The following is a 25052-nucleotide window of genomic DNA, read 5'->3' on the forward strand; positions in this document are numbered from 1 at the left end:
CACCCACCCTCCCTGTTCTTGTTTTGGTGTTAATGTTGGTGGCTTTGAAACTGCCTGCCCCTCTTGTAAATTTGTATTTGGATACTCCTTCTGGGCCCATCTCATTTGCTCACTCAACTGAGTGCAATGAGATCATATTCTGATTTCAGGCACTCCGACTGTGTACAAAGAGAGCATTTGGGAAGGACAACCCCTGTAGCCTTTTAATCCTGCTCTGTTCCCTCCCTCAAAAAAAAAAAAAAAAATATATATATATCTATATATATATATATATATATATATATATATATATATATATATATATTTTTTTATTCAGCTGCTCTTACTGTAACTGTCTTAGTTGCTCTTCTGCGTGCTGTTATGTGTTCAGTCGCTCTTACTCTGCACTTATTACTGCTTGTTAGTAGCCTTCTAATTTACTGCCTTTTGCACTTGTTTTTTAGTCATTTGTTAATTTAATTGCATTTATTTGAACTGTATTTGCTGTAGTGTTGCTACACACTCGGGTGTGCAGCCTGCACTACAATTTGAATTGTATTTACTGCTGTTTTAGCTGCTTTTCTGTAACAAAAAAAAATGCTAAGCTTGTTTCTTGCCTTTCCTGTAACTAGTCAAGTCCAGATACAGACATGCTGTATCCAGGATTGTTAGTAAGCTTCTGAGCCCCCCAAGCCTTTCTGTGTTCGAGGGAAGCCTTCTAGCTTATTAGTGGGAGTGGTAAGCACTAGGTAGCCTATCTACCATGGGAAGAGTGGGTTTTGGCCCTGAAATTGTAGTTCATTGGCCGTTTGGGCAGTTTTTCCATCTCTTTCTACTTTCTGGTTAAAAGCCCGTTTTGTGTTTGGTCCTCACCTTTCCTATAACTAGTGTAGTCCAGATACAGATTTGCTGTATCCAGGACTGTTGGTAAGCTTCTGAACCCCGCAAGCCCTTCTGTTTTGGAAAGAAGCCTTCTAGCTTATCAATGAGAGTGGTAAGCATCAGGTAGCCTATCTACCACAAGAGGAGTGGTCTCTGGCCCAGAAATTGTAGCTATTGGCTGTTTGAGCAGTTTTTTCCATCTCTTTCAACTTTCTGGTTTGAAGCCACACTTGTGCCTGTTACCCACATTTCCTATAACTAGCCTAGTCCGGTTACAGAGTTGCTGTATCCAGGATTGTTAATAAGCTAATGAGCCCCCCAAGCCTTTCTGTGTTGGAGGGAAGCCTTCTAGCTTATCAGTGGGAGTGGTAAGCACTAGGTAGCCTTTCCTCCAAGAGAAGAGTGAGTTTTGGCCCAGAAATTGTAGCTTATTTGACCGTTTGGGCAGTTTTCCATCTCTTTCAACTTGCTGGCTTAAAAGCCTACATTTGTACTTGTTCCCCACCTTTTCTGTAACTAGTCTAGTCCAGGTACAGATTTGCTGTATCCAGGACTCTTTGTAAGCTTCTGAGTCCCCCAAGCCTTTCTGTGTTGGTTGGAGGGAAGCCTTCTAGCTTATGAAGTGGTAAGCATTAGGTAGCCTATCTACCACAAGAGGAGTGGTTCCTGGCTCAAAAATTGTAGCTATTGGCTGTTTGGGCAGTTTTTTTCCATCTCTTTCAATGTTCTGGTTTAAAAGCCGCACTTGCACTTGTTTCCCACCTTTCCTGTAACTAGCCTAGTCCAGATACAGAGTTGCTGTATCCAGGACTATTGGTAAGCTTCTGAGCCCCGCAAGCCTTTCTGTGTTGGAGGAAAGCCTTCTAGCTTATCAGTGGGAGTGGTAAGCACTAGGTAGCCTGTCTACCATGAGAGGAGAGGTTCTTGGCTCAGAAATTGTAGTTTATTGACCATTTGGACAGTTTGTCCGTCTCTTTCAACTTTCTGGTTTAAAAGACCCCATCTGGGCTTGTTTCCCATCTTTCCTGTAACTAAGCTACTGGGTAGCTTTAGAAAGCCTTAAAGTGATACAAGCCTTCTAGCTTAGAAGAGAGACTTTGGAGTGATTAAGTATCAGTTTTCTGTACTTTCTTGCTGTACTTAACTGTTTTCTGCCTAAACACAGATTTTCCAGCGTTTATTGTTATTTAAAAGCTTGTTTTTTCACATATTGCACTTATTTGACTGCCTGCACTTTTAAAAAGTTGTTTTTTGTTTAACTATTGTGGGCTATACACTAAAGTGCCTTTCTGATCGTTTGGAGTCGTTTAAAGCTGTTTTAAGTGTATTTTTTACTGTTTTTTGCCTTATCTTTTCAAAAAAAAACAAAACAAAAAAAAAAAAATTCCTTGTTTCCTGGCTTTCTAAGCTACTATAGTAATGTTTTCAGGTTACTGCTAAATTCAGGGCTGTGATACTAGTTTCTGAGTTGCCCATACCTTACTTGGATAGAAGGAAGTTTCTCTGTTCACCTGTGAGAGAGGGGAGCTTTGAGCAGCCTATCTGTCCCTGGAGGAGTGGTTCCAGCCCAGAAGTTAGTAGTTTATTGGCCATTTTGGGATAATTTATATCTCTTTCATTTCCCTACTATAAAAACTGCATTTGCATGGTTTTGCTCACCGGGCAGTGCTGGTTAGCTAAGATTGAATTATTCCCGGCTCCACTAAGTCTCCTCTTCAGTTTTTCCCTTGAAACTAGTCTAACTCTCAACCTAAGCACTCAAAAAGCATCTTACAGCCCAGCACTTGCTCAGACCTAATAGCAAGCACTAATATATCCTGACACTGATTTCCCAGCAGGGCAAGGCTCTTTATTCACCCCTCACCAACCAAGCGACTAAGCAGCTCACCCTACTATTCAGGCATGGCCAAAGGGCAACTTCAGGTGCACTCTCCAGTCCAGCTGGTGAATCTGGGTATCCTGAGACAATGTTACAACTGCCTCATGTACACAGACAACCCTCTCCTCCTACCACAAAACACTAACATATGCGAGAGATGCAATTATACAGCCAAACTGGAAGCTAAGCTGTCTCCACCCAAGACTGGAAAAGACAGTCAAGAGGAGAAGGTTAACACTTGCACCACAACTCCAGCCACAAATAGACCTACTAAAACAGTACTGGCAAAAAATACACATAAGTACACAAAATCATACTCAAGAGGCTCTAAATAAAAAACTGCAAAAGCATCAGCGATCTCCAAAGCAGACACACCAAAAGAATCACAGGCCTAAAGCAGATGCCCTACACTGACCACCTTAAAAAACTCCAGCTATACTCTGTCGCATATCGTCTACTCAGAGGCGATCTTTGCTTAACATACAAGGCCATGTCAAACCCAGAGCTGTTGGACATGCTACACTTAAAGAAATCCCAATCCCTCAGAGCCACACGCTCCAGGGATCTAAACCTTGTCATCACAATAAACAAAACATGCTGGAGGGATAGGTTCCTGACCCAGAGACTCCCCAGACTCTGGAATAGATCGCCCATACATGTCAAGCAGAGTGCCTCTTTGGTCCTCTTCAAAAGGAACCTTGACGATTGGATTGGAGAAAGGAAATTCACCCCGGGGATCATGTCAGTCGCCCTGCTAGACAGGGCTCCAGGGAAGTAAATAGTGTGGGAAGAAATAGCCAGGGAATTGTTATGGCTAGGCTTGTATAGGCCCTACGGCTGATAGCCTAGTACCAACCTATGAACCTATGAACCTATGAACAACCTGCACTTCCCGTCACAAACCAGACAACACATAAAACACAAAATCAGTGTGCCGCACAATCACAGCCCTTAAGGCAAAATAACATACCTAACACATTAGTAATAGGTGACTCTATAGTCAGGCACACTGACGTCCCACTCACTAGGCTGGACAAGCAATGCCTGTCAGTAGCCAGAATCTGCCACATAACACAAGCACTCAGGTCACTTCAGAACAAGTACAAATATGACTCTGTTATTGTTCATGTTGGTGTGAATGACTTGAGATGTACCTCCCTGGACTACATGAAAAGAGACATGGAAGAGCTCTCTGATCATGTAGCCCAGGCTGGCATGACCCTGACCCTGAGTAGCATCCTGCCCTCACCACGAATGATATCTCAGTATAAAGAAAAAATGATCAATTTCAACAATTGGCTAAGCTTCTGGTGTCATTCAAAGGGGATCCAGTGTCAGTCAGCCTGGGGCGCCATGCTCGACAAGCCACATTGCTTCGCAAGAGGTGGCTTGCACCTGTCACCCCTAGGCTTTCGAATACTGGCCAAGGCTCTTGCTACCCTCATAGTGCCTTTTTTAGGCAAGGCTCAAAAGTCAAACTCATCTCCGTAAACAGCACAATTAACAAAAAACTGAGGGTTATGCTACTCAACGCCAGGAGTATAAATCTCAAAATGCATGCGCTTGAAGCACTCCTCAGTATGGAGAATGTCGACATCTGTGCAGTAACTGAAACCTGGTTCAAGGCTCCAGAGAGCACCCCAGCACTACCAGGCTACAACTCATACCACATGTTTTAGCCACAGAACACGGACCGAAACACAAAAGGAGGGGGTGTATCCATATTCATCAGGGATACCTACACCTCCAAGTTAGTGGCACATCATGATCCCTCTGAGATCATCCATGTGCAACTAACATTGGGCAAATATGCAATGCAAATTGTGGCCTGCTACAGATCACCCTCTATGATCCAGGACCACCACTCCACCTTTCTGGAGACACTGGAAAATATGAAGGTCCTACCAAACACCCTGATATTGGGCGATTTCAATTACCCTACCATTCACTGGGAAAACTACTCAAGTACAAATTCCCAGGCCCAGTGCTTCCTATAATTCATCAACTCAAATGCCCTGGATCAGCTGGTAAACTCCCCTACCAGAGGTGAAAACATATTGGACCTGGTCATCACCAACATGGGCGACAGGTGTTCAACACGGGAGGTCAACCCGTCACTGGTTAGATCAGACCATAAACTAATCACTCTGGATGTCAACACCCCACCACCACACCAACTAAGGAAACCACAGTAAAAAACTTTTCTAAAGCAAACTTCACCTTGATTAAGACAGAGGTGATAAGTTTCACAGCCCCCACGCTAAAGTATAATGCTGCCCAAGATGCAGAAACATTTACAAATGCACTCTATGAGTACCTACAAGGATGCATGGATCATGCCATCACTAGCAAAGCCAAGACTCACTCCTCTAAGAGAAGGAAACCAGTTTGGTGGACCTCTGCAATAAACAGGCTATACAATAGAAGGAGGAAACTTGTTCAGAAAAAAAAACAAATCCCAAGAAGGAAAGACACCCCTGATCAGTATCAGTAAGAAACTAAGGTCCCTCATGAAATCATCCAAGGCTAACTTCGAAAGAAAAATAGCCATGAATTCAAAAGATAACCACAAAGCCTTCTTTAGCTATGTTAATAATCTAAGTGGAAATTCACAGATATGCACTGAACTAGTGCAAAATAGCACAAAATATACTGAACCTACTGATATTGCCAACATCCTGGCAGATAGACTCAGTACAAACTTCACCCCCCCCCCCACCTACAAAAGGGCCCACAACAATACCGGAAAAGTGTAGTGTCCCAAAAATCACAGATGCACAGGTGAAAACAGCCCTTTCAAAAGCCAAAAACACAGCATCAATGGAACCAGATGCTGTCCCAGGCTGCGTCTTGCATGAACTACAGAACGAACTAACCCCCCCCCACCTAAACATGCTCTTCAACCTCAGCCTCTCCACAGGCTATGTGCCCATAGAATGGTGCACAGCAACAGTTATTCCTCTCCACAAAGGAGGGGCCACAACTGACCCTGATAACTATCACCCCATAAGCCTGACTAGCCTGTTCTGCAAGGCTATGGAGCGCATCATCATGGAACTCATTAACAAAGACATTGGGAACCTCCAAACACTTGACCTGACCCAGTTCGGCTTTGTTAAGGGCAGATCATGCCTACTAAACCTGAATGACTTCTTCAAGACAGTCACCAAGGCCAGTGATGAGGGAAGGTGGTTCACACAGCCTATCTTGATCTCACCAAGGCTTTCGACACCATTCCCCACTCGGGTATTACAGAAAAACTCACCAGCCTGAACATAAACTCCTACATCATGAGATGGGTTGCCAGATGGCTTACAGACAGAACTCACACGGTAAGAATAGTGGGCTCCACGTCTGACTCTAAACCAGTCACAAGTGGTGTCCCGCAAGGCTCGTTCCTGGAACCCCTACTGTTCAGCATATACTTCTCAGAAGTACAGGCAAACACAGGAGGACTATGGCTAACCAAGATGGGAAAAACAAAATACCCATGAATTACCACATAGGTGTCAACCCCCTTAATACAGAAGAGGTAATAAGAGATCTGGGGACCCAGGTAGATAGTAATCTCTCCTTTGACAATCATATTGCCAAAGTAGTTAGGAAATCCTTCTATGTGGCCCATCTAATTACTAAAGGGTTCACATCAAGAAATAAAGAGGTTATAGTGGCCTTCTACTTGTCACTCATTAGACCCATCATAGAGTACAATGCCCCATTTGGGATGTACCTCACAAGACACTTCCAACAGCTGGAAAGACCACAAAAGTACCTCACCAAGAGGATTACTGGCCTCAAACATATGTCCTATGCAGCCCAACTGAAAAAACTCCGGCTGTACTCAGTGGCATACTGCTTACTCAGAGGTGATCTCTGCCTGACTTACAAATCCATGTCCAACTCAGAGTTGATGGACATGCTCCACCTAAAGAAATCCAAGTCACTATGAGCCACGCTCTCTAGTGAGCTAAACCTCGCCACAGCAATAAATAGAACATGCTTGAGGGATAGATTCCTGTCACAGAGACTCCCCATGCTTTGGAACAAAATTCCAAATTACATCAGGCAGAGCCCCTCATTAACACTCTTCAAGAGAAACCTTGACGAGTGGATGGGTAACAGAAAATACACCCCTGGGATCACTTCATTGGCTTTGCTTGACAGAGGATCAGTTAATTAATCAGTAGGGTGGCGAAAGCCGACACACTCTGGCTAGGCTTATAAATGCCCTAGGGCAGATAGCCTAGTACCTACCTATGAACCTATGATGTTGATACTGATGAACTCTCTTGATAGTCATTTCAGTGTCATGACATCGATATTTTCAGAGCAGAGAAGAGGCAATCTCACAGCTGGTATACCAGCTGTTGTTGATATATATATATATATATATATATATATATGGATCTAGGATGTTTGCTTGACTGAGCAAACATCCGAATCCATAAAAACTGAACACATTTTCACGAAAGCGCTTTTATCGAAAAAGCGCTTTCGTTAAAGTGTGTTACAAAAAAAAATAAAACACTACATTTACATTTTAGCAGGGGGGCTTCGCCCACCTGCACCCACCACCCTACTTTAATATTCTCCCTCCGAGACCGCACTACAGTGGGGGAAACGGGAAATTTCCTTTACCCACACCGTAGTACAGCCTCGGCAACAGTCATACTTATGCAAAAGTGCTTATTCGGTGAAAAGCACTTTCGCGTAAGTATGCCCGGCCATTTGGATTTTGTTCATTTGCTCAGTCGAGCAAATGTCCTAGATCCATATATATATATATATATATATATATATATATATATATATATATATATATATATATATATACACACACACACACACACACACACACACACACATATATATATATATATATATATATATATATATATATATATATATATGTATATGCAGACACCTCTCCCTCTGGGCTTCCCACTGAGATATTGTATTCTGTCTGCCCCAAAAAGTTACATCCCCTCCACATGAACTGCACTGTCATTAATGTTAAAATTCAGCCAGTTTTCAGTAAAAATAAGTACACTACAGTTCCTCGCCTTGTTCTGAGCAGACAGTTCTAACCTTATGTCATACATCTTGCTTTTCAGGGATCAAACATTTGCCAGCAGTATGGATGGGATTGTCTTTTAGCCTTACAGTAATTCCAACCTTGGATCCTCTTTTGCATGTTCTCTCACATCTCTTACACCTCCTTCTCTTGCCATTACCCACAGACATTAGTTTCATTAGTTTCAGGCATTTTGAATCATATTTCAATGTGATTCCCAGTGCCGGCAGCTCCAGGAGTGTTGTAGGCCTCACAGGCCCTGCAGACAGCAGCTCATCAAATCTGTTGCACGACGAGTTTAGCTGATGAATTCCTGGAAGTCTCTCTCTTACTGTTATTGTTTGCTCCTGATTTGTTTTTGTTCCCTCTTAAATTAGACATAAAATAAGACAAAAAATGCTAAAAGAATATCAAAGGGCTCTGTCTTAATAAGTTTGCAATTGACTGGAAGCTAGGGGCAGTCATTGAAAACCCACATCACTTAGCCATCCTGTAGAAAGGTTTGTCTCAAATAAATAACTGGCGCCAAAATTATGGACTGAAACTAAATGCCAAAAATGCATCATTGTATCCTTTGGGAAGTCATCTCCCCCAGGGAACTACCACATTCATAATATGCCCCTTAGAGTTGACTGTGTTTTGGGGGGATTTGTGAACTTATGGGGACAGTAACCTAACTTTTGACCAATATGTGTCCATTCTTGTAAAAAAATCCTTCTATTTTGCACAGCTTCTAAACAAAAGGATTGTGTCTATATCTAGGGGTGACATTGTCTCCATCTAGTGAAAAATACAGCTGCAACAAACAAACCAGATAGTAGCCTTCTCTTCAAACGGTTCAAACAGTTCTGCTTTCAAATCAATTAAAAATACGAGTCGCCGAGTTGTAAAATGGTAGTGCTGATTTAATAAGAAATTCCAGCCAGATAAAAACAAGTTAAACAAGTTGAATTAAGCAATTTTCGTCTTCCAAATGCGAAGACGTCTTCAGATAACTAAACATTTTACTACCCCACTTTAAATACCCTCCTACTACATCACATGATACTTACAACCCATTCTATTTAGTATTTAAAATTCTTTAAGAATTACTTAATCAATTAATCGATGAGTTTATACAACGTTTCCAAATGAATTTGATCGCTATACTTGAATACATGGAACAAGATATATGTATATGTTCATAAACTAAAAAAAATTTTTAGTTAACTGTACCTCATATATTTAGTGTTTATATTTATACCATATTTACATTAAGTGCATTTATTCAAACTCTTTAATCTCAAAATGCATAAAATAGAATAAATGTCATTTATTCCTGGATAAAGGCAGGTGTTTGTGCATAGTTGCCACACTAGTTCTAACCTCTCTAATAAAAGGCTATCAGTCTATCTCTTTATTAGAGAGATTAGGTCTCCCAAATGCTTTGTCCCATGCATGGGATCCCTCAAATTGTCTATTGTATGATCCCAGTTAGTCTCATTTGTGGTAATATCTAGTTATCTACCATGGAATGGGTAAGGCCAATCTATAATCAAACAGGATAGGTTATTTTGAGCAGATAAAGGGAAACGGACTACACATGAAATGGTCTGCAAGGGCAGCTAGCCTAGTACTTATCTATGAACCAATGGAAGCATCACTATAAATGCCTAATAATGCTTCCTGAACAGATCTTAATTTATACATAGACTATGTTGAGTTGCCAAATTTGAGTTCTAGAGAAATATCAGTACCCACCACCACTACATATTTCCTTTACTCCACCATTTCTCATTTCTTTGAAAAGCTTATGTCAGCCACTCTTGTGGTGTAGAGGAATAAAACCCTGAGTGCGACCTGAGTGCGACCTGGGTTCAATTAATGACTCAGATGACTGACAGACTGACAGGGAAGAGATGGGTATGTCTATCAAAGGTGTGCAAGGGTGCTTGTTGATATCCTCACTAAGAGGAGACGTGGTCAAAATGGTCAAAATAGAGGAGTTGTTCTCAGGCATAACCAACGAGCATGGGCGGGGGATAGGTAGGTCACTCAAAAAATATCTGCCTTGAATGAAAGCACAGATGAGCAAAGCCCCAGGACATCTTTAGTATCCATGACCGGAATGAGTAAAATTGTAGTAAGTCCACAGGGGGGTTTGGAGAGTAACTGGCAGACCTGGTGTGGACACTGGGTACTGGGGGCAAGGCCAGTAAAAAAGAGGTCAGAGGAGACAAAAAAAAAGCTATAGCTGTGTCATCCCTATCTCCTGATTCAGTTAAGATACATGTTATTCTACTCCTCCCAGGTTGTTTCATTTTTGTTATTAAACATTTCTGTCTTTGTATAAGTTTTCCTGTTACTGATCCCTCTTACATTCTGCATTTACCATTTTTTTACTTACATTTCATTTAGATGCTATTCTGGTTGTAATTAAAAATTTACATGTCCCCTATCACTAACTGAACCACAAACTACTAAGAGTAAACTGTATTACTTAACTTTATCACACAACACACTCATCATACCTGTGGGAAACACAATAAAATAAATAACCATTTCATACCCCCTTCTTATATCTTCTAACCCCTTTTTTGTACAACTGTGGAGTTGGGGGCAAAAAGATACTGGCATTACTGTGATATTGCAGTGTGGCAGACAAAGGTAAACGATTTGAGGACTGTGAAATCCAAGGAGCTGGAACTGGCACAACTGAATTCCGAGAGTTAAAATTCTTCAGGTGGTAGGGCTTCCAAATTATCCTTCCTACTCTTAACCAAGGATGTGCCCCTTGTAGTAATCAGCTTTCTTAGCTTTGTTTACTTAACAATAGACTGATGAAAACGTGCATGTAGATTCATAGAGGAAGTGATGTAATGAAGGGGAGGGGTATAACAGATCAAGCATTCAAAGGAATGTGGGCAATGAAGAGTATAAGGGAGGAAGATATATTGTATGGTATGTAACAATAAGTGTATATGACTGAGAAAAGCAACCACATTTGTGTTAACAGAGAATAAGTGAACTAAGAAGGTCAAAAGAGTTATGTATCACTAGCATGATTAAATAATTAAAGACAGTATAGAAATTGTGCTTTTTTGACTTGATATGTGTACATATTTTCCAGTTCTCTTCTAATGTGAGGTCTGATGCAGTTCTGTCCTTGTCCCTTATATTTTCCTTACAATATGGTATATATTTTTTTGTATTAGTATAACACTGTAATTTAAGTATATGCAAAATTTATGACATCAGCACATGCATGTGTTTCTTTTTAATACCATGGTACATCAAGAACTAAGCTTTCACATTCTATTTCTTTGTTCCTTATTGTTTAGATTCATTTTAAGGGTTTTGCATTCTTCATTTCAAAAGTTTTCTTTCACAACTTTAAAAACTATAGTGAAAGCCTTCTTATTTTAAAATAGGAAGGAAGAAAAACATTCCAAATATTTAGTCATGCTTCCTGTATTTAGTCATGCTTCCTGTTTTGTATCTTTTGTGCATTAAACGTTCAGACATGATAATTACAAAGTGCTTTCTTATCTTCCATGACCTGTTTTTTATTCTTATATAAGCTGAAAAAATAATTTAATTTCTCAGGCATTACTGTTTCAGAACAACAGTAACCCTTGATTTTAAGGAAAAAAATCCTTCTGAGTCAAATGAGTCTTATAATTGGTTTTCCAAGTTTGAGTATGACTGCTGTTTATTGTCTGCACAGACAATGTACTTTTTTCCAAGGAGAATATGAGGGATTATTCAAACGTTTCTAATGTTCTTTCATCTCTCAAAGCAATGGAGATTGAGTACATCTGACAGTGGTGTTGTGGTTCAGATTATGTCCAAGATAGGGCTGTAGTAATTAGGTCACTTCCTATTTAATAAATTACTAAGTAAGCATGGTCTCTTGTGAGTCTTATATAATGCATGCCCCCACTGGGGACATTTTCTCTTTGTTTTCTGATTCATCTATTATTCTGAACAAGAATATATTTCAATGAGTTAACAGTGCTCAGGAGGTAGAAGAAGCTCAGGTATATCTCCATAGTCTTATCCTTTTCAAAGCAGCTGTGTATAGGATCCATTGTACATCACTGCATTTTTAAGACTAGCTGATCAGCTATGCTCATTTGAAATGTTCCATATTATACGTTAAGGCCTCCCTTGACTTTGTAAAATGTTTGAAACATTTCATATCTTATTTTATTCATCCAAGAACTCATTTGGCTTGCAAAGACAAGTTGTGAGAGATTATTTCAGGTTGGTGTCTTCTCCATCCAGGGAGTCTATTCAAAGTTTCTCCTTGCAGATTGGTCATTTATCACTTTACTTATGGATGTGTAGAACAAAGTGCTGTTTGGGTGAAATATTTTTAATATCCCTTATCAGGGACTTCAAATAAGAAGTTGTTTTGTTGGGCTAGCAAAATGAGGGGTACGTTTTATTTTATTTATTTGTTAACCGGGAAAGTCCAACTGGATACATGTCCATTTTCAGCGGAGGCCCAGGGAGAAAAGCTCCAACATCACATTACATATATGAGAGAACAAATAAGCAGCCTAAACACATATGATCTCTATGAAATAAATACTTATGAGCATATTTACAGTAATTATTTACAAGTTTTTGTTGTATATACTACATACAATCACATACATTTTTTATTTTTGTTTTCCCAAGATGAGCATTTGTTTAATACAGTATATGTCAATGAGTTAGAAGGAACATATCATTGGCTTAACAAGTATACCAGAGGATACAGGTGATCTCTGAACAGTGCAGAGGGGTGGATTAACCAGGGGTATAGCATGAACAAAGCCAGCTGTTTTCATAATGAGTTTTCAGGAGTCTTTTGAAATGGGTAAGAGAGGTGGTAGAGGAAATTTGGCTTGGGAATGAATTCCAGGTTCTGGCAATAGTGCATGCAAAGAGAGATTTCCCAGCATTGTTTCTATGTTTGATGACATGTATGAGATTTTGGTTAGTAGCTCTTAAGAGTCTAGTGGGGATGTAGGGCTGTATTACTTGCAGAAGTGCTGGAGTTTTGTCAGGAAGGTAGTAGAACTTGTGTGCTAATGAGAGTTGATTGAGTAGGAGTAGGTGAGGCAACTCCAGCCAGTTGAGCTGCTTGAGGGATAGACAATGGTGGGATCTATAGGAGGCATCAGTTGCAAACTTGGCTATCTTGTTGTAAGAAGATTCCATTTTGTTTAGTTCTGTGCGGCGGAGATTAGTCATGATGGGGGAGGCATAAAGGAGGATGGATAAGAGGTGAGCTCTTGCTATAGTGGCTTTAGTATGTTTAGTCATGAAGTGTTTGTTCCTATAAAGGAGACCAAGCTTTTTGTTTACTTTCTTGATTGTTTGTGGTATGTGTATGTCGAATTTTAGGTTATTGTCTATTTCAATGCCTAGCAGTTTTGTGTGTGTGTGTGGTTGGGGTGATCAGACTATTGTTAGTGGATGTTATTGTGAATTCATTGTTTAGAGGAGGCGATCTACCAGGGCTAAAGAGCATTAGTTTGTTTTTTTTGGATTAAGTATAAGTTTAATGTTAGTGAACCATGCTTCAGCTAAAGTGAAGTTATTTTGAGTGAGGGTTTGTAGTTCCTTTAGAGTAGGGGCAGCACTTATAATAGTGGTGTCATCTGTGTATTGCACTATTGAGGCAGAGAGGGAGGATGCAGCTATTTGATTAGTAAACAGGGAGAACAGCAAAGGACCGAGTGGGACTCCTATGGCTAATGGTAACAGGGGGGACAATTGGTCTTGCCATAGGACTGCTTGCTGATGGCCTGATAAGTAGAAGTTGAACCACGATATAGTGGGGGAGCTTATGTTAAGGGTAGCTAGAGTTTCGAGGACTATACAGTGGCTAATCATATCAAATGCTTTAGATAGGTCTAGGAATATGGAGGATACGAATAATCCTTTGTTCCTATGGTGATTGACTATGTTGGTAAATGAGAGTAAGGCTGTGGTGGTGCTATGGGAGGGTCTAAAGCCATGCTGGGATTTGGATAGTAGATTGTTATTTAGGAGGTGATTCATTAGTTGAGAATGAACTACTCTCTTTTATATTTTTGACAGTGGAGATAGAATTGCGATTGGGTGATAGTTTGTGAGTTCAAGAGAGGTAACTCCCTTGTGGAGTGGAATAATATGTGATATTTTCCATGTGTCAGGAACTTTACATTCTGCTATAGCCCTATATATGAGTATAGATATGGGATAGGCTATAGCCTCTGCAGTTAACTGAAGGAAGTCTGCTGGAAGATTGTCAGTGGCTGGTTTGGCTGGTTTAAGTTTTTTGACAAGTTTGGCTATTAACTTAGTGGGAACTGGATGTAGAGAAAAGCTGGAGGCATGTTTAGAGAACTGGGGTGGGTAGCGGTAGTTGTTGGAATGGGGCCACTGGCACTCTTTTGGGTGTTGGCAAGGGCTTGGACTGTATTAGTAAAGTAGTTGTTAAATTGAGTGGGGGTGTCCTCCAGGTTGTTTGGTAATACAGGAGGAGGGGTAGTGGGTTTCCCTAGGTGCAGTAAACTCTTTAATGTGGCCCAGAATTTTTGGGGGTGGTGAGAATATTTTTCCTGTGTGGATTTGTAGTAGATGGTTTTGTCAAGTTTAATTTGCCTTTTGGTTTTGTTGCGAAGTTCCAGATAGTTTTGTCTCAAGGTAGTGGTTTTCAATTTCTGGTATTGTAGCCAGGTTTTGTCTCTTTCTTTCATTATAATCTTTGTATCTTTAGATGGCCATGGTGCATGGTTAGATCTGACTCTGATGGTTCAGGAGAGTGCATGATGGTTTAAGATGTTTAGGAAGGTTGAGCTGAAGTATTGCATGGCTTCATCTAGGGGTAATTGTTTTAGGGGGGTCCAGTTGCAGCATTTTAGACTGTGTTTATTAGATTGTTGGCTTTGAGGGACTTTTTGTTGCATATTACTCTCAGGATGGGTTGGATAATGTGGAGGGATCTGTTCCTAATTACATAGATTGCTTGATGGTCACTCAGACTGTCTGGAAGATAGCCTGACTGATGTCCGAGAGTGGAGTCAGATAGCAGAATCCAGTCTAGGATGGACTCGTGTTTGGTTGCTTTGTCAATTCTAGTGGGGGTAGATGTAATTTGTAGGTAATAGGCTTTAGCAACTAGCAGGTAGTTCTATTAAATACAAATAGAAACAACAAGGACAATTAAACATTTACTGGCAGTTATAAAAATATATCAGTTAACAGTTCTTGCCAGTATTTTAATCTTGAATTCAATACTGAAGGTGTACAGGTGACTGTCTAGATATAGCAGGTAGCAGGGTTTAGCGACTAGCAGTCAGCTCTATTAAATACAAATATAAACAGAAGAAATGACTAAACAGGGTTTCACGACTAGCAGGCAGCTTTATTAAATAATATAGAAACAGAAAGAGCGACTAAACATTTACTGGCAGTTCTAAAATAGTTCAGTTAACAGTTATCACTTAGATACACTTAATACTTAGTTATCACTAAGTATTGCTTAGAAAAGGAGCAATTGCAGGGACAGATAGAAGGAAGAGCAATAACAGGGTGCTAGAGACCTAAGAAGGTAACAAGATGCTAGTGACTCTAGAAAGATAAGTGAGGTGAGGAAGTGACATAGAGAAAAAGCAGAACAATGAAAATACATATTATCATCCAGTGAGGACATAAGGAGGGCGGACTGTTGTAGCCATAACAATTGGACAGTCTTAAATGACCTGACAGTGATGGTGTTGAAATGGCACCTCTGTTAGGCACAGTTTGATAAGGTAAACAACCTCTGGTCTGGCAACCCTGACTGAACAGTCTGGATACAGCAGGTAGTAGGGTTTAGCAACTAGCAGGTAGTTTTATTAAATAAAAATATAAACAGAAAAAAACGACTAAACAGGGTTTAGCGACTAGCAGGCAGCTCTGTTAAATACATATAGAAACAGAAAGAGTGACTAAACATTTACTAGCAGTTCTAAAATATTTCACTTAATAGTTATCACCAGTATTCCAACTTAAATTCAATACAGAAGGTGTACAAACAACTGCCGGCTGTTAGATGTTGGGTGAGATAGAGCAGAATGGTAATGCACGTGTTTCAGGCCTAGCAACACTACGAATAACTAAATTAGGTACTTTAAAGGTGCATGGTAGTGCACATAACAAAACCAGTCAGCGATTACATAACAACCCTAGATAGCATGCATAGCAAGATTTCTGGGATAGGAATGCATCCAGTGGCATAGACACACTGTCGCAATTTAGAAAACCCAGGGTAATAGTAGGCACACACCAGAAACAATTCTTTACGGCGGAGTAAATAAGTAAGAAAAACACAAGAGCAGGTTAAAGCTTGATTACATACATGAATGCCGCCAATACAATTTAAAACTCAGCTCAAATACACAAAAACAGGACTCAGTCAAGTCAAGGCGTGATTAATAAATTGTTCAACACAAAATGCTATACAGCCTTACAAAACAAAACGCATGTTTAAAATGCAAAGACAGTTAGGTGATTTACTGATTAAAAACAGATTCCACTACCGTATCCTGACAATGTGCATTGCATTCTCTTCAAATAGAGTGCTTACCTGGTCAGCATAACATTTCACCGCGTTTAGGAACAGAGAGGATTAAAGAAGAAAATGGCACTGAAGCCTAAATGTGGATTTTATCAGATGCAGTGTATTATGGGAAGGGGTGATGACATAGTGTCACAGGAGCAGAGGGGACTGACATTTAGCTGTCCAGCAGGTGGCGTTTCACTGTTCTAAATGTGAAGCAGTCGTTGAAAGAAAGACAGTCAGTGTGAAGATAAAGTACTCCTTCGTATAGGAGATATGTGCAGCTTGGTTTAATGCTTAGCCTTTTTATTTCTGCACAAATCTATGGAGAGAGATAGAATCAGCTGTTAAGCTGGGAGCAAGTATAGGGAGATGAGTGGTGAGACTGTGGTATGGAAAAGGGAGGCTATGGGACTGAGGTAGTAGATAGAGAACCTGTATGGGAGAAAGAAGTGAGAGTGGGGACCAAACAGAGAAGAATAAGGAGGTAAGAGTGGTTATTCCTGAAGGAGACAAGAGAGAAAAGTGACAAAGCTAGCAGCATGAGTGGCAGGTATAAGGCTAGGTATGAGGATGGGTAGGTTGGATAGGCCACGTACAGGCCTGTGAGAGCAGGGGTAGTGTGGTGGTGGGGGGGGCACAGGGAGGTGCAGTAGCTGACCAGGGGTAGTAGGTTTAGCAAAAGGATAGTAATTACAGGAGTAGTTGTAGATACAATATAACATATGTTATTCAGTCACTGCACTGTTGCTGGACAGGAACTTCCACCGATGGATCTATACACTTTAAAAGGGAGTGGGTGGTCTTCAAGGCTGCTTGGGGTTAGACAATGAGCCTTTCCCTTTTTTAGGTGCCAGGGACCTGTAAAACAAAGGCTGAGAAAGAAGATAAGGATGTGATAGATATGCAAAGTAATAATGACAATAGGGTTAATATAGGATGAGAAGAGGAGGAAGTATTGCTTAGAAAAGGAGTAATTGCAGGGACAGATAGAAGGAAGAGCAATAACAGGGTGCTAGAGACCTAAGAAGGTAACAAGATGCTAGTGACTCTAGAAAGATAAGTGAGGTGAGGGAATGACTTGGAGAAAAAGCAGAACAATGAAAATACATATTATCATTCAGTGATGACATAAGGAGGGCGGACTGTTGTAGCCATAACAGTTGGACAGTCTTAACTGGCCTGACAGTGATGGTGTTGAAATGGCACTTCTGTTAGGCACAGTTTGATAAAGCAACCCTGACTGAACAGTCTAGATATAGCAGGTAGTAGGGTTTAGCAACTAGCAGGTAGTTCTATTAAATAAAAATATAAACAGAAAAAAAATGACTAAACAGGGTTTAGCTACTAGCAGGTAGTTCTATTAAATACAGATAGAAACAACAAAAACAATTATACATTTACTGGTAGTTACAAAAGTATATCAGTTAACAGTTCTTGCCAGTATTTTAATCTTGAATTCAATACTGAAGGTGTACAGGCGACTGTCTAGCTATAGCAGGTAGCAGGGTTTAGCGACTAGCAGGCAGCTCTATTAAATAAAAATATAAACAGAAAAAAATGACTAAACAGGATTTAGCGACTAGCAGGCAGCTCTGTTAAATACATATAGAAACAGAAAGAGTGACTAAACATTTACTGGCAGTTCTAAAATATTTCAGTTAACAGTTATCACCAGTATGCCATCTTAAATTCAACACAAAAGGTATACAAACGACTACCGGCTGTTTGATGTTGGGCGACATAGAGCAGAATGGTAATGCGCATGTTTCAGGCCTAGCAATGCTATAAATAACTAAATTAGGTACTGTAAAGGTGTGTGGTTAGTGCACATAACACAAAATCAGTCAGCGACTTACATAACAACCCTAGATAGCATGCATAGCAAGATTTCTGGGATAGGGATGCATCCAGTGGCATAGACACACTGTCGCAATTTAGAAAACCCAGGGTAATAGTAGGCACACACTAGAAACAGTTCTTTATGGCAGAGTAAATAAGTAAGAAAAATACAAGAGCAGCTTACAGCTTGATTGCATACATGAATGCCGCCAATACAATTTAAAACTCAGCTCAAATATGCAAAAACAGGACTCAGTCAGGTCAAAGCGTGGTTAACAAACCAGCAGCTCAAATCAAGAATTATTAGACTTCTACAAACCCAAAACCAAAATAGGCTGCCTTCTCTATAACCATAACCCAGCTACATCCTGGAACCAACTCCCCTTGGATATAAAATCCCTCCAGCATAGCAAAAGTTTCAAATTAGCCGTATGGAAATACCTAAAAACAAAGTGGTCTTGCTAGTGTAGCCAAACACCCTGAAACTACTATCCTTTCACCTATTTCACCACCTCACTCTTAATGTATCTCTAAAACTATTCCCCTGCCTCTTCTACCTCTTCCCTTCCTCTATCTCCAACCACTCTTAATTCTTACAGTCTTAAAACAACCTACCTGTCTAGTCTGTCTCCTATACTCTACCTCCCCTACATCTCCTACTAGCCATTCTTACTTTCCTTTCTTGTTTCCAAACTCCTATACAACTACATCCTACCCACTTTAAATAAGCATCTGCCTAACTATTAACTCATTTTGCTCTAAGCAGCTTATATAATATTGTAACTAGTCACATTTTCTTCTGCTAATTGTTTAAAACCTTGTTTGTAACAACTCACATACTTGTCTGCCAATTGTTAATACTCTGTATAATTGAATTGCCTGAGGAGCTTCTTTTCTCTTCAGGTCTCTGCTTGTAAGAGCCTATAGTTGTTTGTTACTACTGTTACTAAAATTTAATAAATTGTTTTCTAGTCCTGAGGAGCTTTTCTCCCCGGGTCTCTGCTGAAAATGAGCCAAAAGCTCAGCCAGACTAACCCATTTAACAAATGTAAAATAAATAAATAAATACAATAAATAACAAACTGTTTAACACAAAATGCTATACAGACTTACAAAACAAAACACGTTTAAAATGCAAAGACAGTTAGGTGATTTACTGATTAAAAACAGATTCCACTACCGTATCCTGACATTGTACATTGCATTTTCTTCAAATAGAGTGCTTACCTGGTCAGCATAACACTTCACAGTGTTTGGGGACAGAGAGGATGGAAGAAGAAAATGGTGCTGAAGCCTAAGTGTGGATTTAATCAGACGCAGTGCATTATGGGAGGGGGTGATGACATAGTGTCACAGGAGCAGAGGTGACTGACATTTAGCTGTCCAGCAGGTGGCGTGTCACTGTTCTAAATGTGAAGCAGTTGTTGAAAGCATGTATTTTCCTATAAGAGCATTAATGAAAGTGTGTTTCTGGCGATATTAACTGTGTATATTAAAGCTGTGTCAATTTTCTTCTCTGTGACTTGCGCTCCTACTCTTCAGTTATTTGTTTTTTTTTTTTTGGAGAGCTTTCCACATACTTTGTGTTTTATAGTTGTTGAAAGACATTGTAAAGATAAAGTACTCCATATAGGAGATATGTGTAGCTTGGTTTAATGGTTAGCCTTTTTATTTCTGCACAAATCTATGGAGAGGGATAGAATCAGCTGTTAAGCTGGGAGCAAGTCTAGGGAGATGAGTGGTGAGACTGTGGTATGAAAAAGGGAGGCTATGGGACTGAGGTAGTAGATAATGAACCTGCATGGGAGAAAGAAGTGAGAGTGGGGACCAAACAGAAAAGAATAAGGAGGTAAGAGTGGTTATTCCTGAAGGAGACAAGAGAGAAAAGCGACAAAGCTAGCAGCATGAGTGGTAGGTATAAGGCTAGGTATGAGGATGGGTAGGTTGGATAGGCCACGTACAGGCCTGTGAGAGCAGGGTTAGTGTGGTGGTGGGGGGGCACAGGGAGATGCAGTAGCTGACCAGGGGTAGTAGGTTTAGGAAAAGGATAGTAATTACAGGAGTAGTTGTAGATACAATATAACATATGTTATTCAGTCACTGCACTGTTGCTGGACAGGAACTTCCACCAATGGATCTATACACTTTAAAAGGGAGTGGGTGGTCTTCAAGGCTGCTTGGGGTTAGACAATGAGCCTTTTTCTTTTTTAGGTACCAGGGACGTTATTCAGTTACTGCACTGTTGCTGGAGAGAAACTTCCACCGATGGATCAATACTCTTTAAAAGGGAACAGGTGGTCTTCAAGGCTGGTTGGGGTTAGACAGTGAGCCTTTTTCTTTTTTAGATGCCAGAGACCTGGTCAGCATAACACTTCACTGCATTTGGGGACAGAGAGGATAGAAGAAGAAATTGAGGAGTTTAAGTATTTAGGGGAACTTGTTCATGAGTAAAAGTAGAGGGGATGTGGTATCTGACCAGTAGACCAATGCAAATACAACAGTATTGCAGACATTGTGTCAGAATGTGAAGATGAAGTGAGATCTGAATCCTATATGAAACTTGTAATTTACCACTAAGTCTGTGTCCCTATCTTAGCCTAGGGCCATGTGTTATTTTTGGGTAGTAACAAAAGGTGACATCACACATACAAGTGGTAGACATGAGGTTCCTTCAGTGAGCAGCTTGGATCACTATCCATTATGAAGTCATGAGCTGGCAATCTGGAATGATCTTAGACTACAGTGACTGCTCCTGTGTTGACCGTGGTCAGTTAAGGTGTTTTGGATACCACGCAAGGATGATTCCAGTACACCTCTAACAAGAGAAGCACCACAAGTGCTCACTGAGAGAAAGCTCCAGGGCAGACCCAGGGTTATAGCTTCTCTCAGCTTGTCTGTGAGCATCTGAGGACCCCTAAAGATGATCTGAAGACTGTTGCCATGGATAAGGATGTCTTGACTATACTTCTCAGTTTACCACTACACTGATCCACCAGGACACGCAGGTTAAAATAGATGGGTGAATGGATGGATGGATGGATGGATGGATGGATGGATGGATGGATGGATGGATGGATGGACCACTGAAACAATTTCACAAGGGTAATTTAGTAACACATTGTGAGAGGGAAGACATAAATACAGAGATAAGATATGGGATGTGTTAGGTTAGTAAGAATAAAACGAATAATGTAGATAAATGTAAATGTTTAGCTAATATTTATCAGTCAGGAAGGGGCATTAGGGCAGAGCTTAAAAACTGATTTAGAATGGGTGAATTACAGATATCAGCCTAATTTTATTGTGCAGATAATAGACCAAACATATCTACATTCTCTTCCTTCTTAATGAAATTATAATGATAATATGAGTGCCTGCTGATTTCAAGTGCTGTTCCTTTATATAGATTATAAATGTAAATACTGGAAATGAATGCTAAGAATGTACAAATGCCAGGAGGTAAGCTAGAAGTGTGCCTATAGCGAATATAAGAAGCTGCCTTGTAAAAATGTTAAAATGAAGGCAGTGAAGAACATTTAACTGGTTCAGTGCACCATGGAATAAAATACTTTTAAGGTTAGATTTAGATTTGCATCACTGAGGACCTGCTTGTAGAAAAGAAATACAGCTTATGTGATGAGATAAAGAAATACCATGAAATGAAGTGCATGATAAAGGCAAGTCACATTCTTGATAGTTACTGCTTGTCTAAAGTATAAACAAACTTGATAATTGAATAATTTATGATGTAATATTGATGATGGAAGGATGACAGATTATCAAGAAATGCAAATGTAAATTGATTACCCTTTTTGTTATTCCTTTTTAAAGGAATTATTTCATTTTTCAAGGGCTATAACCTTGTCTGAGGATGATTTAGTATATAATCAAAACTATAATAAAAATAATTTCTATAATATTTACCTATGCCTCCTCCTGAATGGCAAACATCCTCATGTTTGGTCACTGGTATCTATTTTTAAATAATTCACTTCCTTTATATATTTCTAAACTGTCAGCCAGAATTATAACCATTTATTTTATATCCATGTAGGGTATTATTTTCCTTGTTTACTTGATTCATTCATCTACTGTTTAAAACAAAGAATTAAATCTGTTGTCAACATTTCAAGTCCTTTCAGCCAGTTTATTTGCTGGTTGACCATGTTTTTTTTTCCCTAAAAACTTTGTTTATTCAAAGTTTTCTTCAGTATTATTAATTATGGTAATTGTTTATAGTACAAACTTATGGCTCTGTTTATAACAGCAATAAATGTGAAGTATGGCACTAGTCTAAATGAACATCGAGTTCCTGATTATTCGCTCATGTGAACAATCGACATTTTGAGTTTTCGGCATTATAAAGTAGACCTGTCTGCATAACACATTACAAACTAGCATGTTCAGACTACCTGACCATACTAAGGCAAAGCAACATTGCTGATGCAGACGCTGCGCAATGCAACAGAACAGAATCAGTGCAGAATTAGCAGTATAGAACATATACAATGTAGCAATCCCTTACTGTTGTATCATGTATGGTGTGCTGACTTTGATATTTGTTGGTCTGCAATTTTGTAGCTCTGTTCATTCTAGTGAAGCAGGTATTCAATGGATTGGTGCTGCATTCAAATTTCTGGATGTAGTAAACAGATCCATCACTTACTTTTTCTAAATGGAATATTAATACTTCAGAGACGAGTCATTTTTAAGCTGCTTCCATAGCTTGTCAACTAATAAATGGCTCAATGTGAAAACAATGTCTGTATAGTATTACCTTGAGCTTTTAACCACCTCTCAGATGCCAACAATTCTAAAAGAAGACAATGCTTCACTATGCAGACAATGCAAACAAGAAAAAACTGCAAGCCTTCACATTTGGAGTCATCCCTTCCTTCCGATTCCAAATGACTATGCACTGCTGTAAACACCACTACAAGTGTAAGTTGTTGAAGCATTCCTGAAAATGCAGGTAATGCTCTAGAAGAAACATGTCAAAATGGCAACAACACTACAGCAGCAACAATATGAAAAGAGGTCCAGAGCTAAGGGAAACCTCACACGGCACTGATGAAAGTGAATACTTCATCATTATGCCAGAGTGTCACGTGAGACAGTTGTAGTCAATAGTCAGGCATGTGTACTGGGCATCTGTATGCAGCAGCTACCTTGACTGGGAAACATGGATTATGATTCTGAAGGTGATGTTTCCCAGTCTCTATCTAGTAATTACTATATATGTTTGGTACCCACCCACCATCACATGTTGTACCTTGTATGGCAACTGCTGTATCATTGCAGAAAACAACCCCACCACCTCTTCCCAATCATTGCTGGGAAGAGGCAGGCCAGAATGATCAGTCAGAACAGACAGAGATGAGGTTCAGAGTTAGCAGCTGCCTTTAGAGATGATAAAACGCAGGGACCTGATAGCTCCTTCTAGAATACTCAAGATATCTGGATGGTGTATTTATCGACTCTGCATGGGGATCTTCAACTAGTGCAGAAATGCCAGAGGACTGAAAATAAGTTACACTGGAGCATTTTTTACAAAGAAAGGCAGAAAAAATCAAGGGAATTGCATGCCTGTTAAATTAACAACAGTTGCAGGGAAAGATGCTGTGAGAATCCTGAGGAGAAGGTTGGTGTTATTTCCAAAGTGCAACAATCTCTGGGATAGCAACCAGCATGGCCTCCTGGTAGCAAGCTGTGAGATAAACCCACTACTTTGTAGATGAGTTACAAGCAAACTTGACAGGGGAATAGTACAAAACATAGTCTACATGGACTTCAGCAAAAGTTGGGAGTAGGGCCATGACAGAGGAAATGAATAGCTGGGTGAATGTTAGGAGACTGAGGGATGTGGTGAAAGGAACAAAGTTGGGACGTAAGAAAATCAGTAAAGGTGTACTGTATGTATCTGTCCTGGGTCCGGTGCTCTTCCATGTGTTTGTCTCACACAGCTGAGGGAATACAGAACCTAATCAAACTCTGCTGTTGACACAAAGACAAGTACACTAGATAAAGACAGGAAGAGATTAATGAAGGATTTATAAAGGATGAAGAAGTAGTCAGAAAGGTGACAGCTGAGGTTTAATACCAACACATGGAAAGTACGGCACATAATATGAATTAGTAGCAAGGAAAAAAAAGCTGCGGTGGTGGTGCTGCGGTAGCGTTGTCGCCTCACAGTAAGAAGATGTCCTGTTCGATTCTTAGCTAGAGCGCCTTCTGTGTGGAGACATGCGTGAATGGACGTACCTTCCTTGAAGGTTGTGCGTCAGGGCCGGCAACTCGGCACATAAAAATCTACTGCCAATCATTAGAGGACCGGAGTTCCGCTGTGGCAACCCCTAACCGGGAAAAGCCAACAGAAGAAAGAAGCAAGGGGGAATGAAACCAATAACAACAGATTGGGAAAAGGATCTGTGGTTTTGGTCATAACTAGACTGGATATCTGTAAGCAGAGTGAGAGGATAGTGGCTGCAGCAAATAAAATGCTAGAGTATTTCCTCAGTGGAATAGACTCCAGAGGAAAAGACATAATGCTTCACTCTGCATGACTACTGTTAGACCACACACTGGGCACTGCAAGCAGATCTGAGGAAATAGAATGAAAAATGACATCAGGCTGCTTAAAGTAATTAAAGAATTCAAAAGAAACATATCAGAAAAGTCAATGGGATAGAGGAGAAGGAATATGACAGAGGAAGAGGAGGTAGAGATCTACTCATCAAAGACCAGAAGAGACTATTAGTGGGAGCATGGACCATGTAACTGGTGCAAACAATCATGTCAGTCAGATGTGAAGAGGTCATTATGTGCAACAATGATAG

This window comes from Protopterus annectens, chromosome 6.part0, assembly GCF_019279795.1.
Source record: "Protopterus annectens isolate FY-2018-M chromosome 6.part0, PAN1.0, whole genome shotgun sequence".
Classification (NCBI taxonomy): domain Eukaryota; kingdom Metazoa; phylum Chordata; order Ceratodontiformes; family Protopteridae; genus Protopterus; species Protopterus annectens.